The sequence below is a fragment of the Lucilia sericata genome, unplaced genomic scaffold (genome assembly GCF_015586225.1).
Source record: "Lucilia sericata isolate MDLA Ls3-8-SP2 unplaced genomic scaffold, ASM1558622v1 Contig000690F_arrow, whole genome shotgun sequence".
Lineage (NCBI taxonomy): Eukaryota > Metazoa > Arthropoda > Insecta > Diptera > Calliphoridae > Lucilia > Lucilia sericata.
In genome coordinates this window covers 1-21,354 of record NW_023994693.1, presented here as the reverse complement: position 1 = coordinate 21,354, position 21,354 = coordinate 1, and the positions used below count along the sequence as shown (strand labels likewise).

At 33.0% G+C, this 21,354-nt stretch overlaps 1 protein-coding gene across 1 annotated transcript in view; it reads right to left on the bottom strand.

Annotated features, from left to right (window-relative positions):
• Positions 1 to 12,871, bottom strand: part of LOC119607366 (uncharacterized protein DDB_G0283357-like) — an 83,521-nt gene extending 70,650 nt beyond the window's left edge. Inside the window, exon 1 of the mRNA XM_037961235.1 lies at positions 12,724 to 12,871. The gene's annotated coding sequence lies outside the window, so the exon portion shown is untranslated. The remainder of the gene's footprint in view (positions 1 to 12,723) is intronic.
• Between the last annotated feature and the right edge of the window lie 8,483 nt (positions 12,872 to 21,354).

The window sequence follows — 21,354 nt, the reverse complement described above, 5'->3', positions numbered from 1 at the left end:
CATAACAATATATAGTAGGAATGAAGAAAGAGAATCGGGGACCATCTCCAACAAACTTACTCCTTGATGAATTTTCAAGATTTGCATATAACGTTCGTAAAGTTAAATTTAGACCATTTGAATATTTTTGTATGTAGCATTAGCTAGTATGAAATCTTGGAAGTAGTATCTTTGTATTTCCATTCTCAAACAGATCTTATTTAACTGTATGCAATTTAGCTTCAACTCTCCTCTTTCTTTGGCAATCAGATATACATAAGTGCTACCGTGTTCTAAACTCTCTTCGTTTTAAATCGCCGAAAGCGACCTACCTATCTACCTATAATTATTTACAACATTACAGAAGTCAAAATTCGCTATTATTCTTACAAATCTGGCACCACTAGACAAACATCTTAAAATCAACGCGAAAAAAACTTAGAAGAGCAGCAGCAAAATGAAAAATTGCATGCAATCTCTAAGATGTCATTTATCTATGAGTTTGCAAAAAAATTATTTCAAAATCACTTTTTTTTTCGAGGAAGCAATTTTATGCACATGTACACGAGTCTTGCAAATTACAAGGGAGTGAGAGAGTGGAGAGAGGAAAGACTCACTTGCCTTGTCAATTGTTTGACTGCCAACTAAATCGCATATAGTAGTTGTAGTTTTAACATGAATGTGTTTAATTTCTTTTTTCAAATTGCATCATATAAAGAAGAAAGCGAAAATGGGAAAATGGAAAATTGTTTTTTTGCAACAAGAAAATTAAATATTGAGAAATTTCGAAAAAAATTAACAATAATAAAAGGTTTTACAAATATTTTTTCAGAAGACCAGTTACTAAACTTTTGAATAATGATGGTCTTGTTTTTAACGTGTTCTTTGTTTTTAAGCCTAATTTAGAAGATTAATTTTATCTTACAAATAACGAGATTAGTAAAGCATTTGGCAACTATTTATCGTAAAAAAATGTATCCACTATTCCTATTTACATGTGCAGTTAAGAAGTTAAAGTACTCCTGCTTTTTAGTATAGTAAATGCCATTAAATATTTATACATCCAACATGTTTCCATTTCTCTCCTTGTGGTCTTTTTTTCATACACTCTCCTTTGTTTTAAGTCTAAATAACAACAAAAATTGCGCGCGCAATATTGCACATCTCTACAAAAAAAACCAAAACAAAACAATCCCAACTCGCAAAAAAGAAGTCTCTCGGTCTCTTCTTCTTAGTACCACACAAATAAAAGTAACTAGAAACCAAGACGAATTTACGACCAACGACCGACTAAAACAGAATACACAAACGAATTAGGTGAAAAGAAGAAACCTCACAAAAAAATAAATCCAAAGAGGGTAGTACAGAAACAATATTAAAAAGTAAAAACTGAGAGAGGTGATATCAAAACAAAAGACCCGCCAAGACAACAATTATCAACATCACATCTAAATACTCGATCCCCGTTCACTGAAAATATTGATGGTTTGTTATGTTGAGTGTTGTCTATAGCAGGGATGGAAAATTTAGTATAATTATACTTTTAACATCTCCCATGATTACAAGTGTGTCTACTGGGTATGTAATAGTTAAGATAGTCCATGTACTAGTTAATAGAAGTCTATAGATTTGTCATTGGACTAGTAGTCCATAGACTAGGCAATAGAGTAGTCAATAAGAATCTATCAGTCTATGGACTAGTATATTGACTGGTCTATGGATTAGTTCATTGATTAGTCTATGGACTAGTCTATTGACTAGTCTATGGACTAGTCTATTGACTTGTCTATGAACTAGTCTATGAACTAGTCTATGGACTAGTCTATGAACTATGGACGAGTCTAATGACTAGTCCATAGACTTGTCAATAGAATAGCCCATAGACTAGTCAATAGACTAGTTTATAGACTAGTCAATAGACTAGTACATAGACAAGTCAATAGACTAATCCATAGACAAATCAATAGACTAGTCAATAGACTAATGACTAGTATACGTACTTGTATATGAACTTGACTATTGAATAGTCTATGGACTAGTTTATAGACTAGTACATAGACAAGTCAATAAACTAGTCCATAGAAAAGTCAGTACAATAATGACTAGTCTACGTACTTGTAAATGAACTTGACTATTGAATAGTCTATGAACTAGTCTAATGACTAGTCTATGAACTAGTCTATGAATTAGTCTATAAACTGATCTATGTACTAGTCTATGAAAGTCTAAAGACAACACTATTGATTAGTCTAATGACGAGTCGTCTATGAACTATTCTATTGACTATGTAGTATATGAACTAGTCTAATGACTAAATTATTTGTAATTAAGTGTAATGGCTAGTATATGAACTAGGCTATTGACTAGTCTAATGTCCAGCCTTTTGATTAGTCCATAGACTCGTCCATGGAGTATTCCATAGACTCGTTCATAGATTAAAACATAGACTAGTAGTCTATAGACTATACATTAGACTAGACTCGTCAATAGACTAGAAAATAGATTGGACTAAAGACTAGTACATACTCTAGTAAAACGAGACTACTCTATTGAGTAGTCTATTGTCTAGTATATGGGCCAGTATATGACTAGATAATACACTAGTCAACACAGTTTAGTCACTAGGGTTCTATAAATCGACTTTCGAATAATCGAACAATCGACTTTTTGTCGATAAAAGTCGAAGTCGACTGTTTTGTTCCAAAAAAAGTCGATAACTCGACTATCGTCCATGAAAAAAGTCGAAAAGTCGAAACAAGTCAACAAGTCGAAAAAAGTCGAAAAGTCATAAAAATTCGAAAAGTCGAAAAATCGGAAATAGTTGGAAAAACTCGAAAAAAGTCGAAAAGTGGAAGTCGACTATTTTGTTCCTAAAAAGTCGATAACTCTACTATGGTCTATGAAAAAAGTCGAAAATAGTCGAAAAAAGTCAAAAATAGTAGAAAATTTTAAAAAATTGGAAAAAAGCCAAAAACTCTAAAATAGTCGGAAAAAAGTAAAAAAATTGTCGAAAAAAGTCGAAAATAGTCAAAAAGTCGAAAATAGTCGAGAAGTCGGAAAAAGTCAAAAAGTCGACTACAGTAGTTTTCCGATTTAACGACCATTCAATTCTACGAACATCGCATTTAACGAACAAGCTAATTTTTCCTATTGACTACCTTAAATAACGAACAAAACTTGTTTTTTGTACTCTGTTTAACGAACTAATAAAAATATTATTATTTAAATGAAGATAAAATGACATTTATCAAAAATAACAAATAACCTAAGTTGTAGCAAGCGGTGCTTTTATACCCAAAACTGTAACACATTCTGGGTTCTTATTAAATTTTAGTTCGATGTAGCTATGTCCGTCCTTCAGATAATGACTTTAACGCTCAATACTCGCTTAAAAATACGAGTACGCCGATGAAATTCGATACAAACATGTTCTATACTAACCGACATCTCTAACAAATTTTATGGGAATCGGTCCATAATTGACCTTACCCTCCATATCAGGCCCCCTTAAGAAAATTACTTCAACGCTCATTACTCGCTTAAAAATACGAGTATAGCGATGAACTTCGAGAAATAACTTTAAAGCTCATGACAGAATTAAAAATACAGCGATTAAATTCGACACAAATATGGTTTGAAGGTGGGTATATAAGATTCGGAATTTTGTGTTTTGTGCTATTTTTATAAAAAAAGAATTAATTTTTATAAAATACATTTAAAAAATATTTTATGTACCTATTTTTAATTATTTTCCTACCAAAAACCCACGTTTTAGTTAGTACTGCATATAACGAACTTTTCAATTTTACGAACAGGCCTGACAACATATGGGTTCGTTAAATCGGAAAACTACTGTATTTATAAAATACTTAAAAGTCTAAAAGTCGACTTTTAATTAAATGAAAAAAGTAGAAAAGTCGAAAAATCGACTTTTCATAAAATACAAAAAGTCGAAAAGTCGACTTTTCGTTTCAACTATAGAACCCTACTATAGACAATTTTTGATAACAATTTTTTACTATTTAAAATTTCCATGCCTGGTCTATAGGAAGTAATAAACGTCGTTGGCTTTATAATTGTCGGGGTTTTTTTATTATTTTGGGAAGAGAAAATATACAAAGACTATAATAACAATAACAACAACAAAAACTTTATTAAAAAATTAAACCTACAAATATGTATTAAATTTTGTTGTTGCAACTATTTTTTTTTTTATTTCTTCTTTGTTAAGTTTTTTTTTTGATTCATCTTCTCCATTATGATGATGATGATGAAAAATTTGTAATGTATGTTATAATAAAGTTGTTTTTTATTTATAAATCTTTAATTTTTTTTCTTAAGTTTTGTCTTGTATTGTGAAACTGTGGTAAAGCAAAGATAAAAAAAGTAAACAACGTTGACGATGACAACGACTACACCTGTATTGTTTGTTTATGGTAATTTGAAAATATATTAAAGATTACAACAATAGCTCACACACATTCTGTAGGAAGAGAGAGTGAGTTTTTTGTTGTAAAGATTTTTATCAAAATATTGAAAAAGGAAATTGGTTAAATTTGAAATTACAGATTGTTTAACGTGTTAAAAATTTCAAAAATATTTTGTTTTAGGAAATTTCCTATTGTGAAAAGTTCTTTAGAGAAAGTGAATCATATAATGATGAACTTTTTTGGTTCTTCTGAAAACTTGTGTTTTTTAAGATAGAGATTGCTGAATGTAGTCCCTCGTTTCCAGCTGTTATAAGAAACGAGATACTGGAAATACTATCATCCAGAATTATTAAGTTTGACTTACATATATGGTACATCGAGACCAATGTTTCTCCTCATGGAAGTGTACAAGTGTTGTGAGCTTATGTTATGACATAAGTTTCTGAACATATGGCTACACAGATGATCTGGTCATATCTGTGATCAAATTCAAAGACGAATGCCACAGGCTGTTAATATAACAACCAGTTGGTGCAAGAAAGAAGGTTGTGCGATTACAAGATTCTGAAATTTATTGAGCTTGTTAATTATGTTCACTAAAGAATTAAGATTCCTAGGCAAGATTCTGAACAAGACCCATAATTGGAAAAACAGTAAAGTCACATGTACGCCAAAGACTTTTTGATGGAACATGTAGTCTTGTAAAGCCAATAATTTCCAGCTTATTACTGACATACTGCCCCAATTGTTTTTGCAAAAACAAACAAGAAATTAGATCTATCTAGCAGTCATAGCCAAAAATATCTCACATTTATAATACATACATACATAAATAAAGACTTAATAGAATAGAAAAAATCAATATAAAATCCGGTTTGATAAGCTAATCGCTTTTCATTTAATTAACCAATCAGTTGAATGTAAAGTAATCCCGACACGATTTTATTAAATAAAATCATAGATAAAAACTAATAAAGACTTAAAATCTGTCATTTCAGACCATATAATACCCTACACCAGGTAAGAAAAATTGAATACCAACATCTGGAGCTATTACTCCATGAACATTGTTGTCAATCTATTGAATGTTTATATAATACAGAGTTGTAGAGCTACTAGTAGCTTCATATTAACCTCTGTGCGCACTACTGCAGTCTGTAACTAAATGCGAAGGAGGAACAAGATACTAACGTATTTAGCCGGCAGAAGTTGGGGAATGAATAAAGAAATCTTGTTAACTGCGCAGCACTGTATCTGAATATGGTTTTCAACATGTCAGTGAGCAGCCTCGTAAATACCCGAAGCCTGGAAAAAGGGTACAGTCATTACAATCATACAGGCCAATACCCTATCACCCGTTTCGAAGTCTGTTGAGGTGCATCTCCTCCCCCAGCGGTTCTGACACCTAACAGCAACACGTCACCCAATGCCGTCATTTCTACTCAGATCTCACAAGGCTTAAATCAGCAGAGGTCCTGTGAAAGAACAATCCTAGTGGCACTTGACCTATCGAGTACATTCGACAATGTCAGTCATTCCACACTCTTCGGGGATATTCTCCAATCCATAATACACAACAACACGAAGGGATGGATCGAAAGTTATTATTCGCCGTCAGTCGTTCGTAGAGTTACGAGATTGATGCTTCAAAACATGTAGAGTTGAGCATGTCGTACTACAAAGTACTATCGCCGTTATAGTTTAACTTCTATCTCTCTAAACTTTCCGCACTTCCACAAGGCGTGGATGTGATTTCGTATGTGGACGACGGGCCAAACCGTAACAACTTTATTCAAAAGATGTCAGAAGAAGCAGACGAATTCGGTTAAGGAACACAACACCATGATATCAAAGAAGTTTCTTCTGGGATGTCATAGGAGGATTATGGAGGATTATACACTCGGTCACATTTTAGGAGATTTTGCATATTACGGAAGAATATCTAGTAGAGATCCTATATTATGTCCTATTTAGAGTTATGTATCAATGTTGGAGACTACTTTATGGGTCAAATGTAACCCGTTTTTCACAATAATACAGAACAACAAATTTTAAATCGCAAAAGGATGTGTCAAGATGACGAATGTGGATCATTTACATGAGGAGAACAGGTTGCTGTCATCCAGACAACCTGTTGGCATGCCATCTGCCTAGTCACCCCAACCATCAGATTCTGATGGAGGATCCCCCTCCCAGGCACATCCCAATGGACTGCCGACGCTTTCGCAGCGACATCCAAAACGTCATACCTTCGCCATCGAACGTCGATTGACGGTCTATTGCAAGCGCCCGGGAAATGTTGCATCAAATAGCGGTCACCGAAGCCATTAATGGCTACAGATGCAACAGAGTCCTAAATGAACACCCCCTGCGGTATCGGAACCTTCTTGACATAATTAAGTATCGGGTGGTGCAGTCTCCTCAACTGCTACCGTGAACGTATCATTCTAGACAATTTAAATCGTTGCCCTCCCTGTCATCAAAGTCCTCATGACAAGGTGCATTTATTCAATTGTCCCTAGCTCTACAAATTTGCACTTATGGTTAAGACCAACTGAGGTGGCGCAGTTTCTCCAGCTCTCTCTTCCACCCACAGACACAAACAATTAAGTTTTATTATTCTAATTTCAAGAAAGAACTATCGGCCACAGTCGAAATGTTACAACAACAACACATTTTAAAAAAGGTCGAAACCCAGAGACTAGTATACACAGAAGTATACTTTTTATGGAAGATTAAGCTCCATTGATTTCGAATCTGAACTCAGAATTTATCCATTACACTAGGTATTTGAGATATCGGATCATAAAAATAGATTTTATCTATATTTGCGACGCTATAACAGCATGCCTACACCAAGTAGATTGACAAGTAGGTACACACTTGGGGTATGGATAAAGAAACCTTGTTGGCTAGATATAAAACGATTGTTCGGTCAGTGGTTAACTATGCTGCTCCAGTGTGGTCACCTTCGCTAAGTGATACCCAGTGGAGAAACATTCAAAGCTGCCAAAATGCCGCTCTAAGGACTGTAACGGGCTGCCTACAAATTACCTCGGAACATCACCTGCACGAGGAAACGAAGGTCCTTCCAGTCAATGAACTGTTTTGTCATGCTGACTAAACAGTTCCTCCTGGGATGTCATCGGAGAAGTCATCCCAATTTTAACATCATACAATTGGATACTCCCCCGAGGCATGTCAGGAAGGATCTTCGTAGGAAGGAAGGATCGTTCAGGGTCCTCATGACACCCACCACATATTCAACTGCTCAGCCAACCCTACTTCACTCTGTCCAATGGATTTATGGACGCATCCAGTTGAAGTAGCCCAATTTTTAGGCCTGGACATTGATGTAGAACCCCCCAACTAGATTATTGTATAGTTTTAGCTGTTGCAACAACAAGTAGGTACATATTTTTTGCCCACCTTAAGCCAAACCAAAAATCCCCATCTATATTTTTTACACATAAATATTATTATGCCATAATATGCAATTCTTAATCACAAAGGCATGTCCCCTGAAATTAGAGCTCACAAGCGTAACATTTTGTCTTGTAAACCAGATTAGTTACAGAGACAAACAAAAAAATTACAGAAAAAAATTAAGAAACATAGAAAAAAAATAGGCGCTTAAGGTGTCTTTGGTTGTTTGTATGTTTAGGAAAAATATGAAGCTACAAGAAACCCGTAAAAATAGCAAAGAAAAACATACTACAATAACAAACAAGATAATGATGATGACATCTGCCAAAAAGTATAAATTTTTGTATTTAATTGCATTATGACGTGTGCCAAAAACAAAAACAAATCAGCACAGAGTGCATCAAAATTTCAAAAAGGGAAAATCCAGATGTCAGATCACTGAAACACACACGCACACACGCTCTGCAATGCACGTACTCCAACAAAAAAAAAGAAAAGAAAAATTAAAGAGAGAGTTTTGGTATGTGAGTTATTTTTTTTTTTTTTTTTCTTTAATAAGAAATGTTGATTTTGTTTGTAAAAAGAAAAATAACAATGATGATGTTGAAGTGGAAGTAGAAAATACAAAAAAAAAAGAGAAATATCTAGAAGACAAAACATAAGAGGTAAAAGACCTTGAAAGGAATTTTAGAAATGTCAACAAAATATAAATACATAAAAGTAATATTAGCGAATTAAATGAAATAAAAAAAAACAACAAGCCATGTTAAACCGTAAATGTACACATTAAAACCCGAAAAATATACAAGTCAGGAAAGTATAAATTATAAGAATTGAGTAAGAATAGCAGCAAAATTGGGTTAAAATTATTAGTTAAAAAGAGAGCAGTTGATAGCCAATAGGTAGTAAGGGGAAGTACGCTAACGTTGAATGTATTTTTACATAAATATTTCAGTGTTGAAAACGCTGTACATGAAACTGTTAAGTTAAAATTGGGCAAGGGCAATGGTCAATATAGGCCGATTCTTATAAATATGAGTAGAGCGATTTACGTTATTTATGCAAAATAAAGTCAAGTCATTTTCTGAAGGGGACTTTGTTTTTGGATAAATGAGGCCCGATATTAAAAAAAATCGTTAGAGTTATGTATAAAACCCAAGTTCTGCCGATTTTTGTCGATATAATAGAACATTTGACATAATTATAAGCTCAAAAGTCCTATCCGGGGGTACGGTTGTATTGAGGACTAGATGAAATAATGGACCGATTTCAACAATTTTCAATAGGCTTCGTTCTATTAAATTATCAGGCCTGTGGCCTGCGCACCAAGTTTACATACACACATACGGACACTCTTTGCTTAATCGACCCAGATTGTGATTATGATCTGACGTGTATATACACTGTATACTTTAAGGTGAGTATAGGACCAATATTTTTGGCTGTTACAAATGTTTCATGACAATGCATACAAATGGTCTTTCTAATAGATGTTTTTGGAAAGTTGTCTATATCCATTACGGTTGTTGTTGATGCAATAGCTAAAACTTTACAATAATGTAGTTGGCGGCTTCTACAGGTTTGTCTGTGCAGTTTAATATGTGGTGGGTATCATGAGAACCTTGACCACATGCTGGACAAGGTCTACGCGTGACCAGTAGGCATTGAGTCTGCTCATCCATCCCGATCTAAGTTGTACCAGAACGTCTCTTGTTTTCCGCGGCGCGATTTCTTCTGTGTCTGCTATAGGCGATGGGCAACTTCCAACCGCGGAATTGAGGGCGTCTCAATGAATGTCATTCAAAGGAATAATCTGCTGACTACTGCACATAACTTCCTTCCTTCCTGACATGCCTCGGGGGAGCATCCAACGGTGTGATATTAAAGTTGAGATGACACCTCCGATGACATCCTAGGTGGAACTGTTTAATCAACATGACATTATGTTCATTGACTGGTAGGACCTTCGTTTTCATTATGGTCATTGAGGCGCCTGTCTTCGCTATTTCAACGCCTAAACAGTTGCCCATCGAATCCCAGCACTATATAATTTTTAAAAATTATCCGTTTATACGGAAAGGTTATTTGTGGACCAATCTTCTTTGAGCATTAAATTTTCTAAAAGTAAAACCGAACTTTCTCTAGAAGGAGATTTTGGAAATGCAATAACCGCTATTATATGGGAGTATTCTTCCATCTTCCTGGGAGGTATCTTTATAATATCCGCTTCACCGTATAGGTTGTGAGACCATTCGTCCATTGTATTTAATCTGAAAGCTGTGTTTAGTGCTAATTTCCTGGCCAACAATTCAGTTGGTATTTAGTTGATATTGGAGAGCTCTAGTTGATATCTTGTAGGTTCTTTGGGGAGCGATTTCTTTTAAGGGAGATTAGATACTAGCGTAAAGTAAAATCGAAATTTTGCCTGGATTTACATTCCACTGTTGATACTCCACGAAGTTATAATTTTGAGTGCTTTTGAGAGTCTTTGAGATATCGTTTTCAGATGAAATCCTAGTACTGTTACTGCAACGTCATCCGTGTAAGCAAGAGTCGTGTATTTCAGGAAATCCAATCCAGAGTGAACATTTTAAGTAGGATATAAGTGTGCGACGTTCGGATTTATTTCAGGAAGGACCTTTATGTGAAAGCATTAAACCGAGACAACTTAGCAAGTCATAAAATACAAAATAATACAGAAATTAGGAGTATATTGACTTCACAATGAATAAGCATTTATAACTACTGGTACTTTTTGTACCGTACCCTCCACAATATATGGATAACTTGCTATCGGGGTTCGTTTTACATGCATATTAAACTGTTTGCACAACAAAACTTCATTTTGTCTATTAGATTTTAAAAATTGGCATAGAACAAACTACATTTTTATTCTTGGACCTTGAGAGACAACCATCCGATTAAAAAAAATTGTAGTTTTAAATATTACAACTAGGAAATGCACATGTCTATCCTTCATATTCCAAATGTCATAGAGATTGAAAGTAAAAATCATTAATCAATAATTGATTTTTTTTTTCCTGTTGCCATAAAGAAAACAAAAAATATCGAGCCTTGGTAGAAAGTGTGTCACGAAGTTTAGAAGCAACTAAACAATCCAAATATCTAGATTACCTAACAATATTTAAATAAAGTAATAATTAACTAAAACATAAGCAATTTTAGCACATTTAATTAATGTTATAAAATGCAACACTACAACTAGTCACACCTTCCCGCTCTGAAAATATTTGTCAGTAAACAAGTAACAGTGTGTGTTTATAAAGATTTTTGTTAATATTTTTGTTGTTAAAGAAATCTATACAAATACAAGATATTTTATTTAATGATTTACTTAAAAAAAACTAGTTTTGAAAAAAAAAAAAATTAAAAAAGATGACAGCAAATCAGACATTTTATTAAACTTTTAACTAATTTAACAGCACTATGCAAAGTGCGCTGGAGAAGGAGAAGGTTTTGACAAAGGGGTAGAGTGGTAAGAAACACACGAAATGAATAAAAGCGACAATAACGACAACAACAACAACGTTGGCATACATGAAAAGCTTAAAATATTTATGGCCAATGCAGCTGACGACTTTTTAATGGAATTTCATGAAATTCCAAACATACCACAAACATCATCATTAAAATATCAAAAAGACACTATGATATAAAAGTTAAATTTAAAAGCTTTTTGTTAGTTTAACAACAAAGCAAAATAACAAATAATTATATAGAATTATTAATAAAAAGTAGAAAAAATATTTTATATAAATAGGTATGTATATTTTTAATATTTAATTTATAATATTTTTACTTTTTCCTTTAATTTTTATTTAATTTTATTAAAAAAAATTAGTTTATTTTACTAAAATTTGATTTTTAATTTGTGTTTTCAATTCCTTTTTCTTACTTCTTTCAAATTTGTCGAAAAAACAAAACGCTTGATTTAATTTTTTATTTTGTTTTCTATACATACATAGTTGCCAGATGATTCGTCTAATTGGCTTTTCAAAACTGTCAAGATCAAATGGTACATACGATTTTTCTATGATAAATTTTTCAAACTTATGTATTAGGGTTCTTCAATTAGAGCAAAATGTTCACTTTTCCACCTTTTCCGAGTTTTCAATTTTCATTTGCAATATCGCTCCATATAAAATGTTTTTTATAAGAAAAATCGTCAAAATAACAAAACATCAAATCTGGCAACTTTCACACCCAGTGTGCAAGTGTCTGTTTAATTTTGACTTTTATTTTCTCTTCCTACTCTTTGAAAACAATTTACTACTCGTTACTTTTTTTTCACTAGTTAAAAAGTGTAGCCAAATTTTTCCAATAAGCGCGCCTGTCATTGGAAGCCGATTGGTATTTTTTTCTGGTTTCTATGAGAGCAACGAATAACACACAAAGAGAGAGAGGGAAGGAGAGCGAAAAAAACTACAAAAGCGGCCATCGTGCAATAACCTTGTACTTATAACACACAAAATACAAAAATACCAAAAAAAAATAAGCAAAATACTAACTTTATAAACAAATTAAGAAACACCTTAATTAACAAACACCAATTTTGTTTTATAAAAACCAAATAATTCTCATTTAAACTTCTCTTACAAGTATTCCTTCTGTTCTTAAAACAAATCACCAAACTCGCACTATGCAAAAAAAAAAGTCGTTGTATGTGTATGCAATGGGTTTTTTCTCATATCAGGTGAAAATTTTTTTTCCACTTAAATTTTTCACACACCACAAAACAGAATTTTTGCTTTCATTTTCTTTTTTTTTTCATAGCAAATTCTTTTACATTTTCTTTAAATTTCTAGTTAATTTTATTTATTGTCGTTTATTTTATCAATTTGTTTTAAAGTTTTCGCTTAATATTTACCTTTTAAACAAAAAAAATTAAAAGTTTTCTTTAATTGTACGCGATTGATTTCACTGAATCGCGATTGTAAAACATGGCAGTCGAGCAAATTTATAACGAATGAATACTTGTATTGGAAAATAACAAAAAAATATTGTTGTATATTTTCTGTCTGCTTCTGTCTTTTTCTTCTAACAAACTGCTAAACAGAAAGAGAACGAGAAAAAGTGTACATGTGGCCAGATTGTCTTGGTTGTGCAAGTGTTTAATTTGCACTAGTTAAGAGAGAAAATAAGTGTGGTAAGCTTTTGCACATTGTTATTAAGGGAAAAGCCGTTAATAATCAAGAATTTTAAATTAGTTTTACACTAAATATTTTGAAAAAGATTTAATTGATTTTGTTTTGGCACACCAGTAAAAAAAAATTCTCAACGTCCAAATTCATAGAAGATTCGAAAAACTGCATATTAGCAGCACTAATAATAGAGTTTTTTGCGCTGTGTTATCGACAACAAACCTTTTTCAAAACTGCTTTATCTTGTGTGTATACCTTTACAGAAAGGAAGCAGGGTAGACAACATTTAAATGTAGAACAAAAAAGTCGAAAAATAATTTTTTTACCTTTTCACTATTGACCATAATAATTATACATTTTGATTTGAGAATAAAATAGAATATTAGACAAATTCTGGACAATATTTTTATTTTGTATTAATGGATATAAATCATCCATTAATTTTAGAAAAAGTAATCCAATAAATGTTGTAAAAGACTAGTCTATAGTCTAGTATATAGTCTAGTATATAATCTAGTCTATAGTCTAGTCTATAGTCTAGTCTATAGTCTAGTCTATAGTCTAGTCTATAGTCTAGTCTATAGTCTAGTCTATAGTCTAGTCTATAGTCTAGTCTATAGTCTAGTCTATAGTCTAGTCTAGTCTATAGTCTAGTCTAGTCTATAGTCTAGTCTAGTCTAGTCTATAGTCTAGTCTAGTCTAGTCTATAGTCTAGTCTAGTCTAGTCTAGTCTAGTCTAGTCTAGTCTAGTCTAGTCTAATCTAGTCTAGTCTAGTCTAGTCTAGTCTAGTCTAGTCTAGTCTAGTCTAGTCTAGTCTAGTCTAGTCTAGTCTAGTCTAGTCTAGTCTAGTCTAAGTCTAGTCTATAGTCTAGTCTATAGTCTAGTCTATAGTCTAGTCTATAGTCTAGTCTATAGTCTAGTCTATAGTCTAGTCTATAGTCTAGTCTATAGTCTAGTCTATAGTCTAGTCTATAGTCTAGTCTATAGTCTAGTCTATAGTCTAGTCTATAGTCTAGTCTATAGTCTAGTCTATAGTCTAGTCTATAGTCTAGTCTAGTCTATAGTCTAGTCTAGTAGTCTAGTCTAGTCTATAGTCTAGTCTAGTCTAGTCTATAGTCTAGTCTTTGGTCTAGTCTATAGTCTAGTCTAGTCTATAGTCTAGTCTATTAGTCTAGTCTATAGTCTAGTCTATAGTCTAGTCTATAGTCTAGTCTATAGTCTAGTCTATAGTCTAGTCTATAGTCTAGTCTATAGTCTAGTCTATAGTCTAGTCTATAGTCTAGTCTATAGTCTAGTCTATAGTCTAGTCTATAGTCTAGTCTATAGTCTAGTCTATAGTCTAGTCTACTATAGTCTAGTCTATAGTCTAGTCTATAGTCTAGTCTATAGTCTAGTCTATAGTCTAGTCTATAGTCTAGTCTATAGTCTAGTCTATAGTCTATAGTCTAGTCTAGTCTATAGTCTAGTCTAGTCTAGTCTAGTCTAGTCTAGTCTAGTCTAGTCTAGTCTAGTCTAGTCTAGTCTACAGTCTATAGTCTATAGTCTAGTCTATAGTCTAGTCTATAGTCTAGTCTATAGTCTAGTCTATAGTCTAGTCTATAGTCTAGTCTATAGTCTAGTCTAATAGTCTAGTCTATAGTCTATAGTGTAGTCTAGTCTAGTCTAGTCTAGTCTAGTTTAGTCTAGTCTAGTCTAGTCTAGTCTAGTCTATAGTCTAGTCTATAGTCTAGTCTAGTCTAGTCTATAGTCTAGTCTATAGTCTAGTCTATAGTCTAGTCTATAGTCTAGTCTATAGTCTAGTCTATAGTCTAGTCTATAGTCTAGTCTATAGTCTAGTCTATAGTCTAGTCTATAGTCTAGTCTATAGTCTAGTCTATAGTCTAGTCTATAGTCTAGTCTAGTCTAGTCTAGTCTAGTCTAGTCTAGTCTAGTCTAGTCTAGTCTAGTCTAGTCTAGTCTAGTCTAGTCTAGTCTAGTCTAGTCTAGTCTATCTAGTCTAAGTCTAGTCTAGCTAGTCTAGTCTAGTCTAGTCTATAGTCTAGTCTATAGTCTAGTCTATAGTCTAGTCTATAGTCTAGTCTATAGTCTAGTCTATAGTCTAGTCTATAGTCTAGTCTAGTCTAGTCTATAGTCTAGTCTATAGTCTAGTCTATAGTCTAGTCTATAGTCTAGTCTATAGTCTAGTCTATAGTCTAGTCTATAGTCTAGTCTATAGTCTAGTCTATAGTCTAGTCTATAGTCTAGTCTATAGTCTAGTCTGTAGTCTAGTCTATAGTCTAGTCTATAGTCTAGTCTATAGTCTAGTCTATAGTCTAGTCTATAGTCTAGTCTATAGTCTAGTATAGTCTAGTCTATAGTTTAGTCTAGTCTATAGTCTAGTCTATATTCTAGTCTATAGTCTAGTCTATAGTCTAGTCTATAGTCTAGTCTATAGTCTAGTCTATAGTCTAGTCTATAGTCTAGTCTATAGTCTAGTCTATAGTCTAGTCTATAGTCTAGTCTATAGTCTAGTCTATAGTCTAGTCTATAGTCTAGTCTATAGTCTAGTCTATAGTCTAGTCTATAGTTTAGTCTAGTCTATAGTCTAGTCTATAGTCTAGTCTATAGTCTAGTCTATAGTCTAGTCTATAGTTTAGTCTAGTCTATAGTCTAGTCTATAGTCTAGTCTATAGTCTAGTCTATAGTCTAGTCTATAGTCTAGTCTATAGTCTAGTCTATAGTCTAGTCTATAGTCTAGTCTATAGTCTAGTCTATAGTCTAGTCTATTCTCTATAGTCTAGTCTATAGTCTAGTCTATAGTCTAGTCTATAGTCTAGTCTATAGTCTAGTCTATAGTCTAGTCTATAGTCTAGTCTATAGTCTAGTCTATAGTCTAGTCTATAGTCTAGTCTATAGTCTAGTCTATAGTCTAGTCTATAGTCTAGTCTATAGTCTAGTCTATAGTCTAGTCTATAGTCTAGTCTATAGTCTAGTCTATAGTCTAGTCTATAGTCTAGTCTATAGTCTAGTCTATAGTCTAGTCTATAGTCTAGTCTATAGTCTAGTCTATAGTCTAGTCTATAGTCTAGTCTATAGTCTAGTCTATAGTCTAGTCTATAGTCTAGTCTATAGTCTAGTCTATAGTCTAGTCGATAGTCTAGTCGATAGTCTAGTCGATAGTCTAGTCTATAGTCTAGTCTATAGTCTAGTCGATAGTCTAGTCTATAGTCTAGTCTATAGTCTAGTCTATAGTCTAGTCTATAGTCTAGTCTATAGTCTAGTATATAGTCTAGTCTATAGTCTAGTCTATAGTCTAGTCTATAGTCTAGTCTATAGTCTAGTCTATAGTCTAGTCTATAGTCTATAGTCTAGTCTAGTCTAGTCTATAGTCTAGTCTATAGTCTAGTCTATAGTCTAGTCTATAGTCTAGTCTATAGTCTAGTCTATAGTCTAGTCTATAGTCTAGTCTATAGTCTAGTCTATAGTCTAGTCTATAGTCTAGTCTATAGTCTAGTCTATAGTCTAGTCTATAGTCTAGTCTATAGTCTAGTCTATAGTCTAGTCTATAGCTAGTCTAGTAGTCTATAGTCTAGTCTATAGTCTAGTCTATAGTCTAGTCTATAGTCTAGTCTATAGTCTAGTCTATAGTCTAGTCCTATAGTCTAGTCTATAGTCTAGTCTATAGTCTAGTCTATAGTCTAGTCTATAGTCTAGTCTATAGTCTAGTCTATAGTCTAGTCTATAGTCTAGTCTAGTCTAGTCTATAGTCTAGTCTATCGTCTAGTCTATAGTCTAGTCTATAGTCTAGTCTATAGTCTAGTCTATAGTCTAGTCTATAGTCTAGTTCCTAGTCATAGTCTAGTCTATAGTCTAGTCTATAGTCTAGTCTAGTCTAGTCTAGTCTATAGTATAGTCTAGTCTATAGTCTAGTCTATAGTCTAGTCTATAGTCTAGTCTATAGTCTAGTCTATAGTCTAGTCTATAGTCTAGTCTATAGTCTAGTCTATAGTCTAGTCTATAGTCTAGTCTATAGTCTAGTCTATTGTCTAGTCTATAGTCTAGTCTATAGTCTAGTCGATAGTCTAGTTTATAGTCTAGTCTATAGTCTAGTCTATAGTCTAGTCTAAAGTCTAGTCTATAGTCTAGTCTATAGTCTAGTCTATAGTCTAGTCTATAGTATAGTATATAGTCTAGTCTATGGTCTAGTCTATAGTTTAGTCTGGTCTATAGACCAGACTATAGTCTGATCTGTAGACTATAGTCAAGCCCACAGATTCAGACCTAAAGGATTCAAATTGGTGAAAACTCCATTATGTCATTTAGATATTTAATATATTGTCAGATAATCATGTTCTTGGTTCAAAAGGCCCACTGTTGGCATTGTGGTACTAACAAATACAAAATCTGGCTTCACAAATAAAGTTTCATAGCCGCCTTTCTAACACCAGCAAAAACATTATGTTAAACTTCAAACTCTTTTCAGTGTTTATTGTATTTCTCCCACAAAACAATGCCCAAATCTAAAAATATCCTATGGTTTATTCTTTGAATTCATTAATTTGTTTTTATTTTAACAAATCAAACATATTCAATTCAAAAAACACTTTGTGGCGCCTTTTTTTGAGACGACATTATTACCCGTAAAATACGATTAAACACACAAAATGCAACTGTCGAACATAGATTATTATTGTACTTATAAAATAAACAACAGGATTGATTTTACTCTGTCCCTCTCTCGCTCTCTGTTTTGCTATTGACACAAAAGGAAACAAAAGGCAAACAATAAAATATCCTTTAACGCCTTCAATTTGTTTAGAAACAGGTAAGTGAAAATTAGAAAAAAAACCGAACAAGATAAACAGTCATTATTATTGACTAATTGTGTGTATGACGATCATATAAAAAGAAGTAAAAGAGGGATATTTATGCACCTGTCAAATTATGTAGTTGGAAAGCAGACTAATACTGCGGCTATGCCGAATGTTATACATACATATGTATGTACATATATCCACCATTAAAATGAAATTGGGGCAGTGTGTGAAATTCAACTCCGTGTTCCACCATCTTTTTAAAGCTTTTGAGAAAGCGTTAATCGGAATTATAGCATTATACAGAAGGGAACTAGGCTATAGATTATACTATAGACTAGACTATAGACTAGACTATAGACTAGACTATAGACTAGACTATAGACTAGACTATAGACTAGACTATAGACTAGACTATAGACTAGACTATAGACTAGACTATAGACTAGACTATAGACTAGACTATATACTAGTCTTTTAGGTCTGAATCTGTGGGCTTGACTATAGTCTACAGATCAGACTATAGTCTGGTCTATAGACCAGACTTTATAATATACAGACTAAACTATAGACCAGACCATAGACTAGACTATAGACTAGACTATAGACTAGACTATAGACTAGACTATAGACTAGACTATAGACTAGACTATAGACTAGACTATAGACTAGACTATAGACTAGACTATAGACTAGACTATAGACTAGACTATAGACTAGACTATAGACTAGACTATAGACTAGACTATAGACTAGACTATAGAATAGACTATAGACTAGACTATAGACTAGACTATAGACTAGACTATAGACTAGACTATAGACTAGACTATAGACTAGACTATAGACTAGACTATAGACTAGACTAATGACTAGACTATAAACTAGACTATAGACTAGACTATAGACTAGACTATAGACTAGACTATAGACTAGACTATAGACTAGACTATAGACTAGACTATAGACTAGACTATAGACTAGACTATAGACTAGACTATAGACTAGACTATAGACTAGACTATAGACTAGACTATAGACTAGACTATAGACTAGACTATAGACTAGACTATAGACTAGACTATAGACTAGACTATAGACTAGACTATAGACTAGACTATAGACTAGACTATAGACTAGACTATAGACTAGACTATAGACTAGACTATAGTCTAGACTATAGACTAGACTATAGACTAGACTATAGACTAGACTATAGTCTAGACTATAGACTAGACTATAGACTAGACTATAGACTAGACTATAGACTAGACTATAGACTAGACTATAGACTAGACTATAGACTAGACTATAGACTAGACTATAGACTAGACTATAGACTAGACTATAGACTGGACTATGGACTAGACTATAGACTAGACCATAGACTAGACTAAAGACTAGACTATAGACTAGACTGTAGTCTAGACTATAGACTAGACCATAGACTAGACTATAGACTAGACTATAGACTAGACCATAGACTAGACCATAGACTAGACTATAGACTAGACTATAGACTAGACTAGACTATAGACTAGACTATAGACTAGACTATAGACTAGACTATAGACTAGACTATAGACTAGACTAGACTATAGACTAGACTATAGACTAGACTAGACTATAGACTAGACTATAAACTAGACTATAGACTAGACTATAGACTAGACTATAGACTAGACTATAGACTAGACTATAGACTAGACTATAGACTAGACTATAGACTAGACTATAGACTAGACTATAGACTAGACTATAGACTAGACTATAGACTAGACTATAGACTAGACTATAGACTAGACTATAGACTAGACTATAGACTAGACTATAGACTAGACTATAGACTAGACTATAGACTAGACTATAGACTAGACTATAGACTAGACTATAGACTAGACTATAGACTAGACTATAGACTAGACTATAGACTAGACTATAGACTAGACTATAGACTAGACTATAGACTATACTATAGACTATACTATAGACTAGACTATAGACTAGACTATAGACTAGACTATAGACTAGACTATAGACTAGACTATAGACTAGACTATAGACTAGACTATAGACTAGACTATAGACTAGACTATAGACTAGACTATAGACTAGACTATAGACTAGACTATAGACTAGACTATAGACTAGACTATAGACTAGACTATAGACTAGACTATAGACTAGACTATAGACTAGACTATAGACTAGACTATAGACTACACTATAGACTAGACTATAGACTAGACTATAGACTAGACTATAGACTAGACTATAGACTAGACTATAGACTAGACTATAGACTAGACTATAGACTAGACTATAGACTAGACTATAGACTAGACTATAGACTAGACTATAGACTACACTATAGACTAGACTATAGACTACACTAAAGACTAGACTATAGACTAGACTATAGACTAGACTATAGACTAGACTATAGACTAGACTATAGACTAGACTATAGACTAGACTATAGACTAGACTATAGACTAGACTATAGACTAGACTATAGACTAGACTATAGACTAGACTATAGACTAGACTATAGACTATAGACTAGACTATAGACTAGGACTATAGACTAGACTATAGACTAGACTATAGACTAGACTAGACTAAGCTATAGACTAGACTATATGTATAGACTAGGCTATAGTCTAGTCTATAATCCAGACTATTAGTCTAGTCTATAATCCAGACTATAGTCTAGTCTATAGTCCAGACTATAGTCTAGTCTATAGTCCAGACTATAGTCTAGTCTATAGTCCAGACTATAGTCTAGTTTATAGTCCAGACGATAGTCTAGTTTATAGTCCAGACTATAGTCTAGTTATATTCCAGACTATACTTTAGTCTATAGTCTAGTCTTTAGTCTATAATCAGAAATTGTTTCAGAAACGTAAAGAAAAAATTGAAATAGATTTACAGTATATTCCAAATATCGGCTAACTTCAAATCGATCAATGTTCATGGTTCATCATTCTCTCTCAACAATCCAACTTTGCTGATCCCGAAAAGAAACAAGAGGAAAATAATGAGTAAAGAACAAACGTTTGAGTGTGTGTTACATGACAGTGAGAAATAAAAACAAATGTATAAAATTGTACAAGAACAAGTGGAAAATAAATACAAAAAAATATGATCGCTCCAAAACAATGACCATTGTTGTAGTCAGTCGATCAGTTGTTGTTGTTATTGTATTGAAAGTTGTGTATCTGAGAACTACGAGTACACACAGTGGTACACAGATACAAATACATATACGTAGAAAATAAAAGTACTTTTAGTGTAACAGTGATGGGTAAAGTATTGAGTTGAGAATAATGAACGGATTATAATGTCTAGCGGATCGTAATTCTTATGAAATTTTATTCCTTATTAATAAAATATTTTAAGGGAAATCCTCGTCTACGGTTTTAGAATCGAACCACTGCCATTTCTGTATTTTAGAGTAATCAGTATACATAGATCCTATAAAAGTCTTCAATTGATAGATATGAGATCGGTACGGAAATATATATCTGTGTTAAAGAATACTTTTGAAATGTCGTGTAGAG